Below are 27,124 nucleotides of genomic sequence, written 5' to 3'. Positions count from 1 at the left end.
CCATCTTCTGGGATTGGATCTGCGGTATCATCGTCTTCGCCACTATTGGATACCAGCAGATTGGAGAAATGTTCCTTCCATATCCTGAGCACGCTATCTGTATCTGTTACCAGATTACCTTGCTGGTCTCTACAGGAGGATGTGCCTGTACCAAAGCCATCTGTTTGATGTTTCACTCTTTGGTAGAATTTTCGGACTTCATTCTGGCTCCTGTACATCTCGATTTTTTCACACTCCCGCTTTTCCATTTCTCTCTTTTTCTTGCGGAAAAGACGTTTCTCTTCTCTCCTTTTCTCCCGATATCTCTCTCGTGCGCTACGCGTTGCTACTGATTGTAAAGTAGATCTATATGCCGCATTTTTATCTTCGGTAGCAGCACGACACTCCTGGTCATACCATGAATTCCTTTGTGGAGGTCTCTGGAATCCAAGTATGGATTTTGCGGCTGTTTGCATGGAGTGGACAATATTTTGCCATTGTGTTGTTATGTTATTGGGACAAGGAGTGCTCGCGTTAAGCAATTGGGCTAGTTGAGTGGAATATGCTGTGGCTATCTGTTGTGTTTGCAGCCTATCGATGTCCAACTTCCGCGTTGTGTCTGTTCGTGCTTTATTTGCAACGTTTAGACGGGTACGTACCTTTGCTGCAACAAGATAGTGGTCCGAATCAATGTTTGCGCCTCGGAACGATCGTACATCCAACACGCTGGATGAATGTCTTCCATCTATCACAACATGATCAATTTGATTACTTGTTCTTTGATCTGGGGACAGCCAGGTGCCCTTATGAATATCGAGATGCTTAAATCTGGTACTGCTAACTACCATGTTTTTTGCAGCTGCAAAGTCTATCAGCCTCATACCATTGTCAGATGTTTCACTGTGGAGACTGAATTTCCCGACTGTTGGGCCAAAGATATTCTCCTTTCCAATTTTGGCATTAAAATCGCCTAGAATGATTTTAATGTCATGGGCAGGGCAACGGTCATATGTTTCTTCTAAGCGCTCGTAAAATATATCTTTGGTCTGTTCGTCCTTTTCTTCAGTGGGAGCATGAGCGCAAATAAAGCTGATGTTGAAGAATTTAGCTTTTATTCGAATTGCAGCAAGTCTTTCATTCACTGGGGTGAAGCTGGATATCAGATGTTTTAGTCTCCGACTAACTACGAATCCGCAACCAAACTCATGCTTTACGTCATGGCAGCTATAATACAGTGCGTCACCTTTAGGTGTTGTTGTGACACCTTTCCCAATCCATCGTATTTCCTGTATGGCAGTAATATCGGCCTTGTACTTTTCAAGTACGTCTGCCAATGCGAAGACTGCACCTTCTCTATAAAGAGTGCGAACATTCCAGGTGCAGATTCGCAGATCATGGTCCTTAAAACGTTTGCGGGGTTCGTCAACTTTAGAGGGGTTTGTTTTTCTTTTCTTTCGTTTTTTCATAGTAGGCTGTTTTTTTCTAGGGGAGGGTTACTAACCCGACGCCCAAACCCAAGTTTTTAACGTTCTTATGGGTGAATGCGCGGCACATGTTAGCTCACTACCTTTAACGGGTGTTAAAGGCAGTTCCCCAGGTGACACCACGGGGAGGTCAGTGTCCACTTGAGATGAAAGAGGGACCAAGATAAATCCTGGGCTTTGCCATGTTACATGCATATGTTGTATACATATGCATATGTTGATATTTTTTTTTTTTGATCTCTTTTTTTTTAACTATGCGATGAGCTGTATTATTGATTGAATTTTTGTTTATAATGAATCGTAGTGTTTGCAAAAGATTCTCGCATTTATATTTCCTTACTTGGCTCCCCATCTGCTATGTTTTTGATGTCTTTTAACGATAATCTTGGTCCAATAGTGAGTGGTAACACCTATCTAAAAAGTTTATTGCATCCATATAAAAATAATCTTAAAATTGCTCATCTAAATTGCAGGAGCATTAAACCTACTACTAAATTTGATGAAATTAAACGTATTTTGGAAGATAATACATTTGATATCTTTGCTATTTCTGAGACATGGCTCTCGTCTGATATATTGGATTCTGCTGTTTCTATTCCAGGCTTCAACATGTGTCGTAATGACCGTCAGATAGCAGCTAGAGGTGGTGGTGTTGGAATATATGTTTCTAAGGGTCTTCAATACAAGTATGTTTCTAAAACCTCAGTCCGACATTGTGAGTCTCTTTTCATAGAGTTGCAATTTTCTAATACTAAACTTCTTTTCGGTGTTGTTTATTTACCTTCAGGTAATGTAGATGTTTTTGAGAACCTTCATTGTGACATGTTTGCTGAATATACTAATATAATAACTGTTGGAGATTTCAACTGCAATTTATTTAATCCTTCGAGAGCAAACCTGTTTCGGTCACTTTGTACTGGATTGAATCTAAATATTGCTCATAACTCAATCCCTACGCACTTTGACTTACGTAGTCGGTCGACATCTCTGATTGATTTCATGTTAGTCAGTGACTGTGCTCTCTTGAGCTACTCTAATCAGGTTCAGTGTCCTGCGATTTCTGACCATGCTCTTATTTTTGCATCTCTCTCTATTAATTATAATCCTTTACCAGACTATTTTGAATTCCGCGATTTTAGGAACACTGATTGGGATGGTTTATTTTCATTCCTTGCCTCCTTTGATAGCAGTTTGATTGTAGAGTGTACGGATGTGGATGTTAAATGTTCTTATTTATGTTCTCTCTTCGATGAACTTTTTTCGTTTGTTCCTATTGCTAGGAAAGAAATTCGTTACTCGGGTGATCCTTGGATGCAGTCAAGTGGAGTCAGGTTTGCTACTTCGATAAGGGATTTGGCTTTCCTTTCTTTCCAAAGGGACCCATCTCGGCAAAACTGGCGGGTCTATTGCAAGTACAGGAACAAGGCAAAATCTGTTATACGCAAAGAGAGGAGAATTCATTATGCGAGGCTGTATGGAAGAATGGATTCCACTAGACTTTGGAAGGTTCTAAGAAGTCATGGCTGTGTTGGAAACAACAATGAGGGGATAAATATTGATGTAGATACTATCAATGAGTTCTTTGCAAATGCTTCTGATGTATCTTACGATGTATCTTTTAATGTGGATGATTTCCTAGATGCTGATTCGTCTTTTTCTTTTCGTTGCATTAATGAAGATGAGCTTTGTGAAGCAATGAATAAAGTTACATCTAAATCTGTTGGTATTGACGGCATACCTATATCCTTCATTAAACTAGTTTTTCCATATGTCTCGGGCCTTATACTGAGCCTGTTTAACTCTATTTTAACTACGTCTGTTTTCCCATCTGCGTGGAAGACAGCTCGAGTAGTGCCAATTCCAAAATCGCGGTCTGTTAGGGATTCTGATGACTTGAGGCCAATTTCTATTTTGCCTGCTGTATCAAAGATTATGGAGCATGTCATTAAGAATCAAATGCTTCAGATTTGTGAAAGTCGGATTAATGATTGTCAATTTGCTTTTCGCAGGGGACATAACACTACTCATTTATTGCTTCAACTAACTGAATCTGTTCGTGAAGCCATCAACGATGATATGGTTAGTGTTCTTATATCCTTAGATTTGTCCAAAGCCTTCAATTCTATTAATTATACCTCACTTATTTTAAAATTGAGAGATGAGTTTAACTTCTCTAAATCTGCTTGTAAACTAATTTTTTCCTACTTGTGTGATAGGAGCCAGTTTGTTGTTCTAAATGGTTGTCAATCTAATTGCCTACCCTTGTTCTCTGGTGTTCCGCAAGGATCTGTACTTGGTCCCCTTCTATTTATCCTATATGTGAATGACCTTCCTCGTTGCACGAATTCTGTTTTTTGCTCTACTTTTATATTTGCAGACGATATATTCTTGCTCTTTAATAGTAGACGTGATACTGTCAACATTCTTGAAAGTAATATAAATTCAAATCTAAATTATTTTCTTCGTTGGGCGACAATGAATTCATTAAAAGTCAACCCTTCTAAGACCAAGGCGTTATTTTTTGGTAATAATAACCTTTTGCCTAATATTGACATCTTCTTGGATCGCACTAAAATCGACTTCGTACAGCAGCACAAGTGTTTGGGTGTAATTATTGATTGTGATCTTTCATTTGAGAGTCATATTGATGCTTTGTCTGGGAGAGTTTGGGGTATGTTACGTAGAGTTTATGGATCAAATTTATATCTCCCTTACAGAATTAAGTTAATGCTGGCGAATTCTCTATTGTTATCTCAAGTCTTGTATGGGTTTGAGGTATATTCTGGCACTATTGGCGGAAATATTGACAAAGTGAACCGTATTGTGAATACTATTACACGTTTTTTATTTAATCTTCGACGAAGAAGTCATGTATCTGAACATGTCATTCGTTTTCTAGGGTGCTCATTTGATATGTTTGTCAATTATCGTTGTGTGTTGCTTTTTTACAATCTTATTAAAAATGGCATGCCTTTTGCTCTTAGTAGGGCATTTACTTTTTTAAACACTATTAGAAATCCTCAGATTTTTATTCCTTTGATTTTGAAAGATGTGTATTCTAAGTCTTTCTTAGTCAGAGTCGCTCGGTTTTGGAATTTTTTACCAATAGAACTACGTATTTTTTCTCACACCAATAACTCTTTTCGTTTGAAAATCCTTAGATACATGCAAAGGCTACGTGAACAACAATCCATATATATTTAAAGTCATTTATAATAAGTCACTCTTTGAATAATCAGCACATGTTGAGTTACTACTCTTTGGACTTTTTTTTTTATTGTTTTTTTTTTTTTTTTTTTTTTTTTTTTTTTTCTTTAACTGTTTTTATGGCTGGGGAGCCGAAGAAATATATCTGCATTTAAATAATAATTATTTGTTATATATTAATGTATTTAAGTAAATTAAATTGGATTTATTATTTTATAACTCAGGTTTTTTTGTCTTGAGATACGTTTAATTGGCCATTGAGGCTTTGTATCATATATGAATTTTGAAATAAATAAATAAATAAATAAAACCGGTCAGGACCGTTCCTTGGTATCTTCCATCCCCTACGTATAAGACCCACTATAAAAAAGATATCCTGATGAACTACAATACGATGATTCTGATGATGATTTCTTATAAGAGGATCCTCTTGATATTCTAGAAGAAAGTCTTCCGGACCCACTATTACAAAATCTTCTTAAATAGAGATAGAAAATCAAAAGAAATATTTTACGGAAGATCAGAATAGAGGATCGAGAGTATATACAAATAGAAGATCGGAAGGATCTTTTAATAGAATATCCTGAGCTTCATAAAGAATTTATTTTAGAATATCAAGAGGATATTCTATAAGTAGTTTAACTGATCTTTAAAAAGAAAGGTTTTCCTTATCATCATCCTCATTACGAAGTTCCTGCATCTTCCATATGAGCATCCCATTGTGTTTCACTTCAAAACGTTTATTTTTTATTCCGTGTAGATTTCCCGCCTAAAGTCGCCTACTTCTCTCATATAAAAAATCTAATTTTATTACTTAGTCACTATAGCCTCCGCTGCTTTGTTGTTGTTGTTTCCATCCACTTCTATTGTTGTAGAAGTAGACAGTTGTTGTTATTGTTTTCATTGTTCATCTGTGGTTTTGAAGGTGATTTCAAAATCTGTGTGGGATTCTAATGGCAATGTTATTTAATGCTTGGCTTTGGCTTGGCTTCTTCCCTATGACGACGGCAGCAGTCATAGACACGGTTACACGGCTAGTAGAGGAGACTTCCTCCTCCCACCCGAGACCACGTCCATGCTTAAAGTGTAGCTGGGCTATCAACAAGTTGCGTTAGTTTTTCGTTTGCATGTCCGTCCGTCCGTCCGTCCGGCTGCCAATACCTTCAGCTACTGTCGTCCCTCCATTAGAGCCTGAGTGCTTTTTGTTGTCTCCGTTTTAAGCAAAGTTTTAAAACAGGTTTTTAAGGTGACTAAACCATAAACGAGACTACACACACACAGACACGAGGCACTCACTCACTCACTAACCACACCAACTTCTCATTTGAAAACAAAAAGGAACTTAGAAATGTTGACGTTTTTGACTGAGGAGAGAGAGGGGTGAAAAGGGGGGCTTCTTGCCTTAACTCATCTTGGCTTAAATGTTTTAGTCAAAGTTTATTTTTAGCCCACCCTATAACCAACCAATCGAAGACTGAATGAATGAATTCCATTCAAGTCAATGAGAAGAAGAAGAAGACGACCTAATGATGATGATGGCGGTGGAGGTTGGTGGTGGTGGTGCTGGTATTGATTTCTCTAAGTTGGCCAACATCAGCACCAGCAACAACAATCACAACAACAAATAATACCAATTTAATAACCATGACTTGGCTTTGAATTGATGACGGCTGCGACGACGACAACAATTCCGTTGCTGACTGTGAAAGTTCTCAAAGTTTCAACAAAAAAAAAAAAAAAACAGAAGAAGAACAGATGTGCCAAGGTTGAAGTGTTGCGTGTTTGAAAATGCAACAGGTGTCTGCCACTCTTTGAAGTAGATGGAGTTTGCCCCCAGAACACATGAAGATGATATAAGGGGTAAATCATTGATGCAAAGCAAAATGCTTCGCTAATTAGTTCGCCAAGGAATTTCAGGAATTTTAATTCCTTTGTTTGCTTTTTTTAATTAGGTAGAGAAGTCATGGAGAACTTAGAACAAATTATAGAAGGAAATATAAAATTTTAATAAAGGATTGGAATAAGGCGCTTCTTCTATAAATTAGAAGACCTGACGTAGGGGGATTTTATAGAGCAAAATAACTCGCAAGTGTCTTCTATAGAATAAAATAAGTATTTTATAGAATAGAATATAAAAACTCCGAAGGGGTTTACACAATAGAACAATAGTCTTCAATAGAATAAAAGACCTTCAATAGAAAAGAAGACCTCTGTATGGGCCTTCAATAGAGAAGAAGACATACGTTTAGGTCATTTTTGAAATAAATGACCTTTGTAGGGGCCTTCTGTAAACTACACCTTTTTCAGATGTAATTCGAATTATTTTAATTGTAATTCGAAAATTATATTTGTAATTCGTAACATTTCATTTGTAATTCGAGAATTCCATTTGTAATTCGAATTATTCCACTTGAAATTCGAATTATTCCATTTGTAATTCGAATTATTCCATTTGTAGTTCGAATGATTTCCTTTGTAATTTCAAATAAAATAATTCGAATTACAAATGGAATAATTCGAATAACAAATGAAATAATTCGAATTGCAAATGGAATGATTCGAATTTCAAATAGAATAACTCGAATTACAAATGAAATGTTACGAATTACAACTAAAATGTTTCGAATTACATCTGAAAAAGGTGTAGAAGATCACCGTAGGGATCTTCTATAGAATAGAAGAGGTCCCTAGGGGTCTTCTATACCATCGAAGAGCTACGTAGGAGTCTTCTATACAATAGAAGAGCTGCGCAGAAGTCTTCTATACAATAGAAGAGCTCCGTATGAGCCTTCTTTAGAATAGAAGAGCTCCGTAGGAGCCTTCTAACGAATAGAAGAGCTCCGTAGGAGTCTTCTATGGAATAGAAGAGGTCCATAGGGGTCTTCTATTGAATAGAAGAGCTCCGTAGGAGTCTTCTATAGAAAAGAAGAGCTCTGCAGGAGTCTTCTATAGAAAAGAAGAGCTCTGCAGGAGTCTTCTATAGAATAGCAGAGCTCAGTATGAGTCTTCAGTACAATAGAAGAGCTCCGTATGATTTTTCTATACAATAGAAGAGCTCCTTAGGAGTCTTCTATAGAATAGAGCCTTCTATACATTAGAAGAGCTCCAGAGGAGTCTTCTATACAATAGAAGTGCTCCGTAGGAGTCTTCTATACAATAGAAGGGCTCCTTAGGAGTCTTCTATACAAGAGAAGAGCTCCCTAGGAGTCTTCTATGCAATAGAAGAACTCCGTATGAGCCTTCTAAAGAACAGAAAAGCCCCGTAGGAGTGTTCTATAGAATAGAAGACCTCCGTAGGTGTCTTCTATAAAAGAGCTCCGTAGGGATCTTCTATAGAATAGAAGACCACCGTAGGAATCTTCTATAGAATAGAAGACCTCCGTAGGGGTCTTCTATAGAATAGAAGAGCTCCGTAGAAGTCTTCTCTAGAATAGAAGTGCTCCGTAGGAGTCTTCTGTAGAATAGAAGTGCTCCGTAGAGGTCTTCTATAGAATAGAAGTGTTCTGTAGGAGTTTTCTATGCTCCGTAGGTGTCTTCTATAGAATAGAAGTGCTCCGTATGAGTCTTCTATGCTCTGTACGAGTCTTCACTAGAATAGAAGAGCTCCGTAGGAGTCTTCTCTAGAGTAGAAGTGCTCCGTAGGAGTCTTCTCTAGAATAGAAGAGCTCCCTAGGAGTCTTCCATAGAATAGAAGTGCTCCGTAGGAGTCTTCAATAGAATAGAAGTGCTCTGTAGGTGTCTTCTATAGAATAGAAGACCTCCGTAGGATTCTTTTATAGAATTGAAGTGCTCCGTAGGAGTCTTCTATGCTCCGTAGGTGTCTTCTATAGAATAGAGGTGCTCCGTAGGAGTCTTCTATACTCCGTAGGAGTCTTCTATACTCCGTAGGAGTCTTCTATAGGGTAGAAGAGTTCCGTAGGGGTCTTCTATAGAATAGAAGTGCTCCGTAAGAGTTTTTTATAGATTAGATGCGCTCCGTAGGAGTCTTCTATAGAATAGAAGTTCTCCGTAGGAGTCTGCTACGATCCGTAGGTGTCTTCTATAGAATAGAAGAGCTCCGTAGGAGTCTTCTCTAGAAAAGAAGAGCTCCGTAGGGGTCTTCTCTAGAACAGAAGAACTCCCTAGGAGTCTTCCATAGAATAGAAGTGCTACGTAGAAGTCTTCTATAGAATAGAAGTGATCCGTGGGGGTCTTCTATAGAATAGAAGTGCTCCGTAGGATTCTTCTATAGAATAGAGGAGCTCCGTAGGAGTCTTCTCTAGAATAGGAGTGCTCCGTAAGAGTCTTCTATAGAATTGCAGTTCTCCGTAGGAGTCTTCTATGCTCCGTAGGTGTCTTCTATAGAATAGAAGAGCTCCGTAGGTGTCTTCTATAGAATAGAAGAGCTCCGTATGAGTCTTCTCTAGAATAGAAGAGCTCCGTATGAGTCTTCTATAGAATAGAAGTGATCCGTAGGGATCTTCTATAGAATAGAAGGTCTCCGTAGGGGTCCTCTATAGAACAGAAGATCAACGTAGGGGTCTTCTATAGAATAGAAGACCACCGTAGGGATCTTCTATAGAATAGTAGACGTCTGTAGGGGTCTTCTATAGAATAGAAGACCTCCGTTGGGGTATTCTATAGAATAGAATACCTCCGCTGGGATTTTCTATATAATTGTGGACCCCTGTAGAGGTCTTCTATAGAATAGGGGGGTCTTCTATAGAATAGAAAACCTTCGTATGGGTCTTCTATAGAATGGAAAACTACCGTAGGGGTCTTCTCTAGAATATAAAAGCTCCGAATGATTCTTCTATAGAATAGAAGAACTCTGTGGTCTAAATATCTCACCGAAATGGCTGAAATTTGGTATTAAGTCTTCCTTAGAGGTGTGCAACTTTATAACTGAAATCTGTCTGTATAGGTCCACGTCTTCGTATAGACCCCATAAAACGGTAACTACCGATATTCGGTATTTTGAAAGTTGTAGCCTCAATATCCCACCGAAATGACTGAAAATTGGTATTTAGTCCTCGTTGGGGCTATAAAACATTTCACCTGAAAATTTTCGGCGTGGGTCCGCGTCTTCATATAGCCCCCATAGGACAGTACTTCCGGACTCCTGGTATTTTGAAGGTTGTGCCCTCAATATCCCTCCGAAATGGCTGAAATTTGGTATTAGGTCTTCGTTGGGGGTATAAAACTTTCCACCTGAAATTTATCGGTATAGGTCCACCTCTTCATATAGCCCCCATAGAATGGTACCTCCCGATTTTCGGCATTTTGGAGGTTGTGATCTCAATATCCCACGTAAATGACTGAAATTTCTCATTTTTTCTATGTTGTGGGTATAAAACTTTCCACCTGAAATTTGTCGGTATAGGTCCACGTCTTCATATAGTCCCCATATAACGGTACCTCCGGATTTCTGGTATTTTGAAGGTTGTGCCCTCAATATCCCTGCGAAATGGCAGAAATTTGGTCTTAAGTCTTCGGTATAGGTCCACGTCTTCCTATAGCCGTGGTTATACATTTCTCTATTTTATTGACTTGTCTGAAGAGAATTTTAAACAGAAAAATTGTACACACAAACATTTTTGTACCTATTATTCAAATATTGATGCATAAGAAAATTTTGCATATGCAAAAATTTATGCATTTTACATAATTTTGCATATGTCATATGTTTCGACTGCAATGTAATCAGAAGCCAAAAATATGCCCAGTCCCAAAATTTGACATGTATCGGACCAAAAATAAATGCATAAAATTCCGCTGTCTACTTATATAGAATAGAGAATCTCCATAGGGGTCTTCTGTAGAATAGATAAGATCCATAGGAGTTTTCTATAGAATAGAACTCCGTAAAAGTATATAAAAGAGAAACTTCCGAATAGGGTCTTCTATTAAAAAATACTTTCGTAGGGATCTTCTATAAATATAAGACTTCCGCTGGGGTCTTCTATAGAATAGTTTATAGGATAGAAGAGCTTCGTAGAAGTATTCTATAGAATAGAAGAGCTCCTTGGTAGTCTTCTATAGAATAAAATAGTTCCGTAGGAGTTTTCAATATAATAGAAGATCACAGTAGTAGTCTTCTATAGAATAGAAGAGCTCCGTAGGAGACTTCTATTGAATGGAAGAGCTCCTTGGTAGTCTTCTATAGAATAGAAGATCGCCGTAGGAGTCTTCTATGGACTAGAAGAGCTTCATAGTAGTCGTCTGTAGAATTGAAAAGCTCCGTTGTTGTTGTTGTAGCAGCATGAAACCTACGTAGAAGCATAGGTTTGATGCTGGGTTGGCAGCCGCTGGCCGAAACACTATGGTTTAGGGTCAATCCGGTACGAAAGAACCCGCTGCCTTGGGAGAGCTCCGTAGAAGATCTCCGAAAACCTAGATGTAGGTCTTCTATGAAATGGAGTCACTTTTAAACACCGTTTTAAATATGTATACCGTCTGTGGCCTACTCTCAATGTTTACCCATCCCAACATTCCACTTCGCTAACTCAACCCCAAAATGACTATTAAACAAATAACTTTCAATTGGATTCAATCTCATTAATTACCTTTGGGAGGAGCTTCGAACTGATCCTCCATCATTTTCAGTTGCAGCGTTTGTTTTGGGTATTATCCCCAAAATCGTTTACAAAATGATTCATCATTACTTTTTTCAAAGCAATATTTTTTCTTCATTTTATAGAGGAATTTTTGATTAATTATTAGCGAAGAAGAAGAGTTTGTTGTTGGTTAACACAGCCACAAGCTGGATGGGGCTATGGCATCGACATTTGTAATGTTCATCATTTATGTTAAACGATTTGGTCTAATGATCCTGTAATTGTTTCTGAGTTTCTAAACAAAGGGGTAATTTGTTATTATTGTTTTTTATGAAATTTGAGTTTTGGATGAAACATTTTCCCATGGGTAAATTTAATTTCGATCAACATGTGGTTGACGCCCCACATATGTATGTATGTGGTTGGGAAAAGAGAAGAGTTGAGAAAAGTACACGTAAAAGTACAAATATTTATAACTGTATAGAGATGATTTTTAAGCATATTTCGAAGGACTATCAGAGTTATAATGTTTTTTATCTATAGCAGGAGTCAGGGAGTGTGTAAGAATATGGGTTTTTTCAGTCAACTAAGGCCCGATCGACTTCTATTTACAGGTTATTGATAAGCGACCTCCTTTCTTCGCCGATTCTGAATGTTCGAGTTCGATTCCACGTATAGACCAGTGCATAAAATATTGCTCAGGGGATATATTACCGCCGAAAATGTCATGTTCTGGTTGGGCACTGCACTACAGATTTTCCGCCTTGAATGCTAACCACTTCCCTACAATAGTTCCCATCAGAGCTATAATCATCGTTTTGTAAGATTCGATTTTTTGAATATTTTCCTCTTACTTTTGCTAACTAATAAACACCCCTCTCCCTTCCATCACCTTTTTTTCCTTCCTTCAAATCAATCCCAAAAAATTCCATCCTGGCGTTTCACAAAAGCAAACAAATTGTTGTTGTCCCACTTTCTGTTGAAGTACCCACTAATCAAAACAATAACCAAAGTCACTTAAGGGAAAAACAGCAACAACAACAGCTAAAATTTTTTGCTGATTCTGTAATGCAACGAAGGTAACAGCGGCAACAAAGACAACAAACAGTTAAAAAGACACTGAGTACCGAATTTTACCCGACCAACAAACCGTCATTCTTCTTCCATTCAATCAACGGAAGAACCAACAACAAATACAGAACGAGGACACTGCGCTCAAAAGCAGAAAATTGCAACAACCACAAACCAAAGTGCAACACCAACAAATATTCTCGGTTACAACTCGAACTTCAAGCAGGCCAAAACGAAGATGAGCACCGAAACGAAAATGCAATTTGTGAGGTTAAACCTTTGCCTGCACAGTGGGTATAAATGTATACAAATAGGTATTCAGTAGAAGACCTACGGATGGGTATTCTATAAAACAGATACTTACGTAAGATTCACCTACCTCTACGGAGTCTATGTAGGCCTTTCATTCTAGAGAAGACCCCTACGGAAGCCTTTTATTCTATAAAATACCCTTAACAATAAATGTTATTCTTTTGAAAAAAAAACCTACAGGGACTTTCTATTTTACAGAAGACCCCAGCTGACACCTTCAATTTTATACAAGACGTACATATTTAATTCTATAAAAGACCCCTACTCAGGTTTTATGTTCTACAAAAGACTCCTACGAAGACCTTCTATTCTACGAAGGCTTTATATTCTATAGGTAACCATAACGGAGCACTTCTTTCCGTTCTATAAAAGACTCCAAGGAATATATTGTATGATATACCCCTACGGAGATCTTATATATTATAGAAGATCCATCCGAGGTCGTCTATTCTAGAGAAGACCCCAACCGAGCTCTTCTAACCTATAGAACAAGGTTTTCTATTCTATGGAAGATCCCTAGCGAGGTCTTCTGACCTACAAAAGACCCTTACTCTATTCTATAGAAGACCCCTACGGAGCACTTCTGTTCCATAGAAGACCACTACGGAGCTCTTCTTTTCTATAGAAGACCCCTACCGAGGTCTTCTATTCTATAGAAGACCCCTACGGAAGTCTTTTATTCTATAGAAGACCCCTACCGAGGTCTTCTATTCTATAGAAGACCCCTACCGAGGTCTTCTATTCTATAGAAGACCCTACCGAGGTCTTATATTCTATAGAAGACCCCTACCGAGGTCTTATATTCTATAGAAGACCACTACCGGGGTCTTCTATTCTATAGAAGACCCCTACAGAGGTCTTCTATTCTATAGAAGACCCCTACCGAGGTCTTCTATTCTATAGAAGACCCCTACCGAGGGTCTTCTATTCTATAGAAGACTCCTACCGAGGTCTTATATTCTATAGAAGACCCCTACCGAGGTCGTCTATTCTATAGAAGACCCCTACGGCGGTCTTCTATTCTATAGGACACCCCTGCGGAGGTCTTCTATTCTATAGAAGACCCCTACGGAGCTTTTCTATTCTTCTATTCCATAGAAGACCCCTACCGAGCTCTTCTATTCCATAGAAGACCCCTACCGAGGTCTTCTATTCTATAGAAGACCCCTACCGAGGTCTTCTATTCTATAGAAGACCCCTACCGAGCTCTTCTATTCCATAGAAGACCCCTACCGAGGTCTTCTATTCTATAGAAGACCCCTACCGAGGTCTTCTATTCTATAGAAGACCCCTACCGAGGTCTTCTATTCTATAGAAGACCCCTACCGAGGTCTTCTATTCTATAGAAGACCCCTACCGAGGTCTTCTATTCTATAGAAGACCCCTACCGAGGTCTTCTATTCCATATAAGACCCCTACCGAGCTCTTCTATTCTATAGAAGACCCCTACCGAGTTCTACTATTCTATAGCAGACCCCTACCGAGGTCTTCTATTCTATAGAAGACCCTTACCGAGGTCTTCTATTCTATAGAAGACCCCTACCGAGGTCTTCTATTCTATAGAATACCCCTACCGAGGTCTACCGAGGTCTTCTATTCTAAAGAAGACCCCTACCGAGGTCTTCTATCCTATAGAAGACCCCTACGGAGGTCATCTCTTCTATCGAACACCCCTTCGGAGGTCTTCTATTCTTTCGAAGATCCCTACGGAGGTCTTCTATTCTATTGAAGACCCCTACGGAGGTCTTCTATTCTACCGAGGACCCCTACGGAGGTCTTCTATTCTATATTCTTCTATTCCGAAGGGGGTCTTTTATTCTATAGATGACCCCTAAGAGGATCTTTTATTCTATAGAAGATCCCTACGGAGGTCTTCTACCCTTACCGAGGGCTTCTATTCTATTAAAACACCCCTACCGAGGTCTTCTATTCTATAGAACACCCCTACCGAGGTCTTCCATTCTATAGAACACCCCTACAGAGGTCTTCTATTCTATAAAACACCCCTACCGAGGTCTTCTATTCTATAGAACACCCCTACAGAGGTCTTCTATTCTATAGAACACCCCTACAGAGGTCTTCTATTCTGTAGAACACCCCTACCGAGGTCTTCTATCCTATAGAAGACATCTACCGAGGTCTTCTATCCTATAGAAGACATCTACCGAGATCTTCTATTCTATAGAAGACCCCTACGGAAATCTTCTACCCCTACCGAGGTCTTCTATTCTAATAAAACACCCCTACCGAGGTCTTCTATTCTATAGAACACCCCTACAGAGGTCTTCTATTCTATAGAACACCCCTACAGAGGTCTTCTATTCTGTAGAACACCCCTACCGAGGTCTTCTTTCCTATAGAAGACATCTACCGAGGTCTTCTATCCTATAGAAGACATCTACCGAGGTCTTCTATCCTATAGAAGACATCTACCGATATCTTCTATTCTATAGAACACCCCTACCGAGGTCTTCTATTCTATAAAACACCCCTACAGAGGTCTTCTATTCTATAGAACGCCCCTACCGAGGTCTTCTATTCTATAGAAGACCCCTACGGAGGTCTTCTACCCCTACCAAGGTCTTCTATTCTATGAAAACATCCCTACCGAGGTCTTCTTTTCTATAGAAGACCCCTACCGAGGTCTTCTATTATATAGAAAACCCCAACGGAGGTCGTATATTCTATAGAAGACCCCTACAGAGGTTTTCTATTCTACAGAAGACCATTAAGGAGGCCTTCTATTATATAGAAGACCCCTGCGGAGGTCTTCTATTCTACAAAAGACCACTAAGGAGGACTTCTATTCTACAGAAGACCACTATAGAGGTCTTCCATTCTACAGAAGTCCACTAAGGAGGTTTTCTATTCTATAGAATACCCCTACGGAGGTTTTCTATTATATAGAAGTCTCCTACTAAGGTCTTCTATTATATAGAAATCTCCTACGGAGGTCTTCTAGAAGTCTCCTACTCAAGTCTTCCATTATATAGAAGTCTCTTACGGACGTCGTCTATAATATTGAAGTATCATGCAGAGGTATTCTATTATATAGAAGTCTCGTAAAGAGGTCTTATACCCCGTTTATATATAACCGGATTTAACAAACCGACTGGGTTTAAAATGTCAATTCCATTGCTTATATTTCAAACAAATCCTCATAAAGAAGGTTAACCCTGCAAAAAGCTCTAATATAAACAGCATATTATATTCTATAGTAGTCTCCTACGGAGGACTTCTATTCTATAGAAGTGTCCTATGGAGGTCTTCTATTCTATAGAAGTCTCCTATGGAGGTCTTCTATTCTATACAAAATCCTACGAAGTCGTTATCTGCGATAGAAGTCCCAGCGGAAGCCTTTTCTGTTAAAGAAAATCCACTCAGAGGCCATCTCTGACCTATAAGCCCCCCTCGGAGGTCTTCTGCTCTATAAAGAGCCCCTTTCTATAGAATTATTTTATTCTATAGAAACCCCCCTACGAAGCCCATTTATCCCACTTTGCAACAATGAATCCCCAAAACAATACCGAAAACCTTTTTCGAAGTTTTGATTCGTTGCCCCCTCTCACTCTGCTGGTACAAACCACTAGCTCGCTGATGATGAACCACATAAAATTGCATTGTTGTCATATTTCGTAATATGCTGAGGGCAGCATAATCCAACAACAACAAAAACAACAATTTGTTAAAACAAAAAAAAATGAATTGAAAAACTTAATTAAAAATCCAGCAACAACCAACAATGACGGCAATGACGATTGGCCCCAAAGACCCACAGAGAGGAGAATTACAAAACAACAACGAAAAGAGTTTAAGAAATGGGAAAACACCACAGAGAGTGTGTTGGGTGTGAAGGTATGGAGAAGTTTAAAGCCCGAATTGCACACCACCCGTTGGGTTGGTGGGGTCGTATGGAAACCTTTGCAACCGAATGCAATTGCATGGAACTATCGGAATGAGAGGAAGTGTCTCTCTCGTAGGGATTGCAATAACGTACCCAAGCAATGAAAAAGTGACCCTCTTTTTTGGAGAGAAAAAAGCAAAGTGCAATTGTTTTGCATAAACACAGAGGGAGAGTTAATAATTTTCTTCTGGGGGGGATATTGACATTTGGGGGCCCAGTGAGCCTATTTGTTCTCTGTTTTTGGCTGGCTCATATGTTAAGGGTTTATTGTTGTCGAGATTTGGAGAAACGTGCCAATATGTTCTCTTCTGCCACTTAACCAGGTTATTATTAAAATCTGCTTACTGCTTGCTTCTTGTCTTTTATTTGCGGATTTTCCACAAGTATTGCTTTAAGATCCGCTTGGACTTGGGCATGAGCGTGTGTGTCGCTGTGTGTGTTTGTAACAATTTTGCGCCCCAAATTTAATAACTGTTCTCATTTCACACTTTTATTATTGTTTTTATTTATTGGTTTTGTTGTTGTTTGGTTTGTTATTTTTTGCCGGGCTGGCCGGCCCTCCAGTTATTGTTGGTGATTGTGCCGTCGTTTTTTTTTTTTTTTGCCAGTCATTAATTCCCTCGCACACTTGAATCGTTCTTTTTTCACATTCTTTGCGTTCTGTTCGGTTGGGTTTTCTGTTTCATTTCGTTCAGAAATTACTTGAATTTCTTTTTTCGTTGCATCCATTAAACGGCGGTGCATTGGTATTCGCAACAACAGACGGGCAGGCAGCACATCCAGATCATGTTCGGTGCTGATAACGGGTCTTCGTGGTAACTTCGAAATCGTCGGTCGTATCGTCCATCATCACCACGTTGTGTATTCAATGGATAAGTGAAATTTAAAATGCAAACAAATTATCCTCCAAAGCCCCAAAGAAACAAAGAATGAAATTGCAAATTATAAAATAATTCAAATCTTAATTAATTTAATCTCTCAAAAATGTTCAAATAAAGTTGATTTCAAATGTTTAAACAAGTGTCGGAACGACTCTGGTCAAAACCCCTAAAATGTTTAAAAATTGTAAATAATCGTGTCTAAAACAAAAGTAAAGTTAAAATAAATAAATAATTACAAATAATATTCTGACAAGTGTCAAAAAAGGAAAAGAAAGGAGATAAGAAGAAAATCCTCTCCCCAAAATATATGTGCAAGTGTATCTCATAAATAACAACAACATCAACATTGCAGCAGTTTTCAAACAACAAACCCCTTAAAAGGTAAAGGCATAATTTACATTAGGGTGGACACTTTCAAATGTTGAACACGAAATGATACTCTACAAAACAAAATAGAAAATTTCTGTTTAAATATCAATTTTATGTAAGGCCATGTTTATATTATAGCCTTTTGCAGGGTTAACCTTCTTAATGAGGATTTATTTGACGTATACGCAAAGTAATTGACATTTGAAACCCAGTGGGTTTGTTAAATCCGGCTATATGTAAACGTACTATAAGTTGAATTTAACCACTTAGCTTGGATCGAGTTGAAATTTCTTTGTCGACGATAATACATAATTTGCAAATAGGTAGTCATTATTCTACAGAAGTGTCCTACGGAGGTTTTCTGTTCTATAGAAGACTCCTATTGAAGTCTGCTTTTGCATAGAAAACACCCGTGGAGGTCTTCTCAGCTATGGAAGACCCCTTTGGAGGCTTTATATTTCATAGAAGACCACCGTAGAGGCATTCTTTGCTATAGACGACCTCTGAGGAGGCCTTCTCCACCATAAAAGATGACTGCGAAGGCCTTCTCTGCTATAAAGCGGGCCATACACTATCAAATTTTGATGTCAACATTTGTAGTAGTATACGTAAATTTTTCAAAATATGACAATGTGTGTGTGAATTTTATGGATTGAGGAAAATCAAAATAACTTTGATTTTCAAAATGAAACCCATTCAATCCGATGAATAAGGTTTATTTTCAAATTGTCAAAAATCTATTCAGAAAAAAAAGAACATTGTGTTTGTGAATAAATAAATAAAATAAATTCAAAAAATAAATAAAAATGACCTTCGCCTTAATAAGGCAAAACAAAAAAAAATTATTTCAGCATGAGCCAGGCTGGCATTCGAACCTGGGACTCCAACAACCAAGTGACACGGTTGCAGGCGTCTTAGCGTTCTAAGCCACCATCAACTTGTCAAAGATTCCGATGACAAATATTGATGATCAAAATCTTCTGATACAGAAGGACAAATAAAACAAGTAAGAAAGTATCAGTCAGCTGAGCCGACAGAGATATACCCTCAGCCACGTACCCGAAGAAAAAAAGCTGTTGGGAAAATTTTCCAGGATGGAAAGGGCCGCAAAAAACTACATGTTGCAACAAAATTCAGAATGATCCAAGACGAGTGCATTTTTTTCCAAACTTTGGGTAGGGTGTACCCATAGGAGTGATCCGATGTAGTACATATTCGGACCTAATACAAATCTGTAGGAAATATTTAAATATGTTGTACTTAATTTTCTGAATTTAAATATATTACAATTTTACTTTTCAATTTGCGAAGTTTGAGCTAAATCGATTTCTCTCTTAAAGGGTTATTTTACACATTAGCCAGTTTAGGTGGTGCCGGTAGGATTTTCTGGACCTTTTTGGGTCATTATTTCAGGAAGTATGGACTTTCCCACGAAAAAAACTACAACGTCGTAACAGGGGCCGCAAGTGCAACCTGCTGCGTCACAAATTAATAAGATCAGAGAGGAGTTGTTAAACTATACTTTTTCCAAATTTTGTGTGGGAGGTACTCAAATGAGTGGACCGATATAGGTCATATTAGAACTCGATCTATGCCTGAAAGTAATATTACCAATAGCAAAGTTTGGCTCAATTCGGTTATTCCCTCCTAAAGTTATCATGCCCACAATCTTGGCGAAAAATTTTGAACCGTTGTGGGGGAGGTACCGGAAGGAGTGGACCGATATGGTCTAACTTCAAATTTAAACTAAGTTTGGACAAAATATTGAAAGACCCAACATTTTAACCAAATATGTTGATCCGTTCGAGAGTTATCGTGCACTCCAACTACGACACATGGTATTATATGGGTTGTTTGCAGTTTTCGTGCTGATTTCTGAGGATATATGGACTTGCTCCTGAAAAAAATTATATCGTCGTAATGGGGGTAGTGAATACAAGTGGCTGCAACAAAAATCAAAGCGATTCGAGAGCAGGCCTTAAACTGCACTTAAGCAAAATTTTGTGTGGGAGGTATCCGAAAGAGTGAACCAATAGGGTCCATATTAGAACCTCATCTATGTCTGGTAGAAATGTCACGATGTGCAAAGTATGGGCTAATTCGGTTACTCCCTTCAAGAGTTATCGTGCGGACAATTTTTCCGAACATTTTTGAACTTTTGTGGGGGAGGTACCTGAAGAAGTAAACCGATATGGCCCATCTTCGAACTTAAATCAAATCTGGACAAAAAATTCGATACCCAAAATTTGAACCGAATCGATTGATCCGTTCGAGAGTTATCGTGCGCACCAGCCTGCCAGACAGACAGACGGACGGACATTGCTAGATCTACTCAAAATTGTCTGAAACGGATATCGTACAAACATACTAGGGGTCTAAAACCATTATTTCGATGAGGCACATTTTTGGTCGTATCAAAGTGTAAATACCCTCTTTAGCCTAAAGGCTGAGGGTATAAAAATGTCGGGAAGTTCAGACAAAGAAATAAGATGCATAAAAAGTTTATACTGTCATCAAACTGCCCAAATTGATGTCAACGGAGATACAACAGAAAAAATAATGATATCCAAAGGAGTTCGACAAATATGTGTCTTATCTCCAATACAGTTTAATATATACTCTGACAAAATATTTCAAGAAGCATTTTTATACCCTCAGCCTTTAGCCTAAGGAGGGTACAGCTGTGTTCAAAATAATAGGAGTGCTCATTCACACCAAGGGAATGGTCAAATAAACATGGTTAAACTTCTCCATTTTGGCCTATTTTGTATTTATTTAACATTGTTGACATCCCAACAGTCAATTCATTAGGAGAAATGTGGAATTTTTTTTTTTTAAATTATTTACTGTTTACACCAACAATATAAATCGCCTTCAAATTAGTTGTTCCAAAAATAGGAGTGCGGAAGAAAAAGGACAATAAAAATATTTTTAGTTGAGTTTAGGATCAAAATTGTCAATATTTTAGTTAACAGTAGTAAATCCAATAGATTTTATGAGATTTGATTGCTGTTTGAAAACAAAAGTCCTTTGGAGGTAGCCAAGAAACAGGCGATTGTCCTTGCAGAATTTGTTCCCGTAAATTGAGCACTTATTGGGTTACTCAATGGATTTTGCATACAAAACCTAGTGATTAGAGTTTATTGATGCTCATACTGTTATCTCGAACAATATATAATGATCGGTATCACACAAATTTGTGTATTTTGATCCTTGAGCCAAGTTATAGCCGGTTTCCATTAACTCTTTACGTAAGTATCGCCCAAAAAAGCATATCTATAAGGCATTAATTTCTCGATCAAATAATGTTTTGAGGTCCTCAGCATCTTAACTTCACGCAGAACAATTATTTTGTTCATTTTTGAAAAATTGGATGATTTTCACTTATGAGACATTTTTTCACACGCTTTGTGAAGAAGTAAACTTTAAAGACAAACTTTTGAAGTTGGCCTACGATTATGTTTATTAGGTTTTGCATCGTATATTACACAGTTTTCTAATGGAACTAACCTAAATGAAGTATTTTCGTGTGAAAAACGTAAGTTTATATTGAAAAATATAGTACGACGTATACAACCACAGTGTAAACCCAGCCTGCATATCACAAAATGGTGCAAAAGTACATTTCAACCGATCACGTTTTAAAAATTTGTTGAATAGAAGCGAAATTGATTGTATACACAAAGTTAACATCCTGAGGACTTCCAAATATCATTTCGTCGAGGAATAAATTCCTTATAGATACGCTTTTTTGGCCGATCCTTACATAAAGGGCTAATGTAAACTGGCTTAAAGTGGGCTCAAGGATCAAAATACACAAATTTATGGGATACCAATCATTATATATTGTTCGAGATTACAGCCATAGCATCAAACAAATCTAATCATTAAAGCTTTTGTCTACAAAATCCATTGAGTTGCCCAATAAGTGCTCAATTTACGGAAAACCAGTAAGGAAAGGATCAAAGTCGGGCGGGGCCGACTATATGATACCCTACACCACTGTGAATATGTAAAATATAAATCGGAGCTATATCCAGATCTTAAACGATTTTGATATAATTTGGCACATTTATTTCCAGACCGAATTCAGTCACACATTCCAAATATCATTGAAATCGGACTTATATATCGTGTTTGGAGCAGAAAATACACGAAATCGGCCGAAAATATATATGGGTGCTATATCCAAATCTGAACCGATTTCGATATAATTTGGCACATTTATTTCTAGACTGAATTCAGTCACACATTCCAAATTTCATCGAAATCGGAAATATATAGCGTGTTTGGTACAGAAAAAACGTGAAATCGGCCGAAAATATATATGGGAGCTATATCCAAATCTGAACCGATTTCTATATAATTTGGCACATTTATTTCTAGACTGAATTCGGTCACACATTCCAAATTTCATCGAAATCGGAAATATATAGCGTGTTTGGTACAGAAAATACGTGAAATCGGCCGAAAATATATATGGGAGCTATATCCAAATCGGAACCGATTTCGATATAATTTGGCACACTTATTTCTAGACCGAATTCAGTCAAACATTCCAAATTTCATCAAAATCGGACGTATATAGCGTGTTTAGTGCAGCAAATACCTGAAATCGGGCGAACATATATATATGAGCTAGTATGTTTGTACGACAGACAATTTTGAGTCGATCTAACAATGTCCGTCCGTCCGTCTGTCTGTCTGGCTGGCTGGTGCGCACGATAACTCTCGAACGGATCAATCGATTCGGTTCAAATTTTGGGTATCGAAATATTTTGTCCAGATTCGATTTAAGTTCGAAGATGGGCCATATAGGTCCACTTCTTCAGGTACCTCCCCCACAAATGTTCAAAAATTGTCGCAAAAATTGGGCGCACGATAACTCTTGTAGGCAATAACCGATTTGGTCCATACTTTGCTCATCGTGTAATTTCTGCCAAACTTAGATGAGTTTCCAATATGGACTCAATCGGTCCACACCTTCGGGTACCTCCCACACAAAATTTCCGAAAAGTTCAGTTTAGGACCTGGTCTCGAATCGCTTTGATTTTTGTTTACGCAAGTTGTATTCGCTGTCCTCTATACGACGCTATAAGCTTCATTAGGGGCAAGTCCATACTTCCTGAGAGAATAGCCTGAAAGTTACAAAAAACCCTATGACACCGTGTGTAGTGGTTGGAGCGCAAGATAACTCTCGAACGGATCTGCCGATTCGGTCCAAAATTTGGCTTTCGTAATATTTTGTCTAAACTAAGTTCAAGTTCATAGATGGATTATATTGGTCCACTCCTTCCGGTACTCCCCCACAAAAGTTCGAAAATGTTCGGAAAATTTGTGCGTACGATAACTCTTGAAGGGAGTAACCGATTTGGTCCATACTTTGCACATTATGAAATTTCTACCAGACTTAGATGAGGTTCCAATATGGACTCAATCGGTAAACTCCTTCGAGTACCTCCCACACAAAATTTCGGAAAAGTTCAGTTTAGGACCTGCTCTCGAATCGCCTTGGTTTTTGTTGTAACATCTTGTATTCACTGTCCCCTATACGAAGGTACAAGGGCAAGACCATACTTCCTGAAAAAATAGCCTGAAAGTTGAAAAACAAACCCTATGACACCATGTTTATGGGTGGAAGCGCAAGATAATTCTCGAACGGAAATGCCGATTCCGGCCAAAATTTGGCCTTCGTAATATTGTTTCCAAACTTACTATAAGTTCGTAGATAAGCCATATCGGTCCACTCCTTCAGGTACCTACCCCACAAAAGTTCAAAAATATTCGGAAAAATTGTGCGCACGATAACTGTTGATGGGAGTGACCGATTTGGTCCATAGTTTACACATTCTCATAATATCTACCAGATATAGATCAGGTTCGAATATGGACTATATTTGTCCACTCCATCCGGCACTTCCCACACAAAATTTCGGATAAGTTCACTTTAAGACCTGCTATCGAATCACTTTGATTTTTGTTGAAGCAACTTGCATTCGCTGCCTCAATTACGATGGTAAAAGTTGTTTCAGGGGCAAGTCCATACTTCTTGAGAAAACAGCCCGAAGTGTGTAAAAACCCCCTATGACACCCCCATGGTCTATGTCGGTCCATTCCTTTAAGTACCTTTCCGCAAAATTTTTGAACTTTAATCCTAATCAACATTTTTGTCGGTTCATACGACCAAAAGTGTTTCAATTTGCACAGGCTGAGGGTACATCTCTGTCGGCAAAGCCGACTGATACTTTTTTACTTGTTATATAAGAACTTGGATAGCCTCTGGTGTGCCTTTTCCTTCCTTAAATCCGAATTGTGTATCTCCCATTGATTTCTCGCATTGTTCATATATCCTATTATGAATTATTTTAAGGAATATCTTTAATGCATGACTCATAAGGCTTATGAATCTATAGTCACAGTCTTGTGGAAATTGTCCTGCGTCATATATATGGTTAAAAAGTTTGGTAAATAGTTGTAAGTTGTTTCCATCAATGAGTTTTAATATTTCTGAAGGTATCTCGTCAGGCCTAGTTGCTTTTTTGTCCCTCAAAGATTTAATTTAATTTATCATCATCACTACTCTAAAATTATTTTTTATATTTATATAAAATACCTCCTTGCCTTCTTTCCTATCTAATTTTTTGGATGATCACAATGGACCGAAAGGCCTCCGAATTTCTTAGGCACGTAGTAGGTGGCTGCAAATCCCCTAATCTAACCTTATCCTCCTCATAAGACCGTGCCGGCAGGGTTTTTTTCAGTTTTGGGGCAGTTATCTCAGTAAGTAGATACCTGGATGTACCTGAAGGAGTTGATATATATGGCTCATTTTCGAACTAGATCTAAGTTTGGACAAAATAATGCGAGGTGCAAAATTTGGTAAAAATCGATTGATCGACGGACAGACGAACGGACACGGCTAAATCGACTTCAAATTTTCTAAAACGGATTTCTGCCAAACATACATACTTGAGGTCTAAAACATTTTTGATCGTATTAAAGTGTATCCCTCCCTCCTTAGCAATTAGGCTGAGGATATAATAACATTTGCTTGGCTCACTGTATATGAAAAATGAAACATTTACAATTTATATTCAATTAAAAATTGGAATTTTATAAATCAATATGCAGTTATGTATCTCCATCCACCCTATTGTACAGGCCACCAAAGGCCGACATTTTACAAAAGGAATGCATATTCACAATTGTGCCATTTAAAAACAGAGACCTCCTGCTTGGATTGCTGCACCGTCACCACCCCAATGCATTTGTAAAATCAAGGCAAAAACTCACATACGATTGGTGCTCTGCAGTTATTCTCCTTATTTTATTTGGGGTGGCTCTCTCATTCTCCTTGCATTGAAAGGTCGAAATCATCGTACAAAGCTTTCATAAGAGCTTCGTTTTTTTTTTCTTTGCAATTATGAATATTTTCCTTCGTCGTTTGCCTTTTCTCACACATCCAACAATAACAACAACAACTGTTGCTGCTGTAAGCAACAAAACGACGTGACTGACGTTCGCCGTGTAGGCTCCCATCATTCGTTTTGCAAAAAATAAGGTATACGCCACCTTTTGGGGTCGTGCAAATACACACCAATACCTGCACACTTATTATTTTTCGTATGTAATCGTACATAGAGAGAGGAGTAATTGTGCCTTCGCTGCTGCAACGACTGCTGTCGTCGCTGTAGCAGCAACCGACAGCAATGCATTGCAGGGACATTCGGCAAACGACCAACCAACATTCTCATCCATATGTAATCGCATCGTAGACGTCCCCATTCAAAATGTCACACAGCTAGCCAGCCATTCAGTTATTCAGTTGCTGTGGGGAGATCCCTACGATTCAGTACGAATTTCAGGAGGTTTACTCGATGTTTCGTTGTAATTGTGTGAAGGAAATCAACACGCTATGGGAAATAGCTTATCAACAACAATTGCAATATCGTTAAATTTAGTTTTAGTGGATTTTTAGTGTAATTTTTTTATAAAGAAAAAATAACTGTGAGTGTATTAAAAGCTGCTGAAAATTCTCAAGTGTTTGTGTTCTCAATTAAATTTTTATTGACTCAAAGGAAATTGAATTCCCAAAAAATATGTATGTATGTTGTTGGTTCTTTTAAATAGTCTCAACTGATTTGTGCAAATAACAGGTAAGTAGAGTTACATATATCATACGTGAATTGGAAGTATTTTTTTAGGAATATATTTCAAGAATTAATAAATACCATCAGATAGACTGTTCATTTAACAAGTAAAACACCGTGAGACGGGTTTACCGACGGAGATATACCCTCAGACAGTGACATAAAAAATAGAGTCAAACCCAGTATGGGCTGTTTCTCGGAACTCAAAGCAACCTTTTTTTAAGAATGGGTCTATAGACCCTTTCTTTCAGAATGGGTCTATAGAAGCACCCTTTTGTTTCAGAAAGGGTCTACAGAAGTACCCTTTCTTATAAAAAGGGGTCTATAGAAGCCGCCTTGTTTTCAGAATGGGCCTATAGAATCACCCTTTATTTCAAAATGGGCCTATAGAATCACCCTTTATTTCAAAATGGATCTACAGAAGCACCCTTTCTTGCAGAAAGGATCTATAGGAGCACCCTTTTTTTCAGAATGGGTATATAGAAGCAGATTTTCTTTCAGAAAGGTTGGATAGAAGCACCCGTTCTTTCAGAAAGGATCTGTAGAAGCACCCGTTCTTTCAGAAAGGATCTATAGAAGCACCCGTTCTTTCAGAAAGGATCTATAGAAGCACCCGTTCTTTCAGAAAGGATCTATAGAAGCACCCTTTCTTTCAGAAAGGATCTATAGAAGCATCCGTTCTTTCAGAAAGGATCCATAGAAGCACCCGTTCTTTCAGAAAGGATCTATAGAAGCACCCGTTCTTTCAGAAAGGATCTATAGAAGCAACCGTTCTTTCAGAAAGGATCTATAGAAGCACCCTTTTTCTCAAAAAGGGTCTATAGATGCAACCTTTTTCTCAAAAATGGTTTATAGAAGCACCCTTTTTCTCAAAAAGGGTTTATAGAAGCACCCTTTCTTTCAGAATGGGTCTATAGAAGCACCCTTACGTTCAGAATGGGTCTATAGAAGCACCCTTTCTTTCGGAATGGGTCTACAGAAGCACCTTTTCTTTCAGAATGGGTCTATAGAAGCAAGCTTTCTTTAAGAAAGGGTCCATAGAGGCACCCTTTCTTTCAGAATGGGTCTATAGAAGCAACTTTTCTTTCAGAATGGGTCTATAGATGCAACCTTTCTTTCAAAATGGGTCTATAGATGCAACCTTTCTTTCAAAATGGGTCTATAGAAGTACCCTTTCTTTCAGAATGCGTCTATAGAAGCACCCCTTCTTTAAGAAAGTGTCCATAGAGGC

General features: G+C 38.2%; 1 protein-coding gene across 4 annotated transcripts in view; it reads left to right on the top strand.

The window, feature by feature from the left end:
- Nucleotides 1–16,819: 16,819 nt before the first annotated feature.
- ttk (zinc finger and BTB domain-containing protein ttk) overlaps nucleotides 16,820–27,124 on the top strand; it is a 119,117-nt gene continuing 108,812 nt past the window's right edge. The window contains exon 1 of one of the 4 annotated variants that reach the window (XM_073977955.1): nucleotides 16,820–17,755. The gene's annotated coding sequence lies outside the window, so the exon portion shown is untranslated. Of the gene's footprint in view, nucleotides 17,756–25,462; nucleotides 25,900–27,124 lie in introns of those variants that run through there. The other 3 variants (XM_073977866.1, XM_073977962.1, XM_073977884.1) reach the window with 3 other exon arrangements.

The sequence above is a fragment of the Musca autumnalis genome, unplaced genomic scaffold, assembly GCF_047663935.1.
Source record: "Musca autumnalis isolate F117 unplaced genomic scaffold, ASM4766393v1 scaffold_1, whole genome shotgun sequence".
Taxonomy (NCBI): Eukaryota; Metazoa; Arthropoda; class Insecta; order Diptera; family Muscidae; genus Musca; species Musca autumnalis.
Note: the sequence above shows the minus strand (reverse complement) of the source record. Positions and strands in the feature narration are given on the sequence as shown.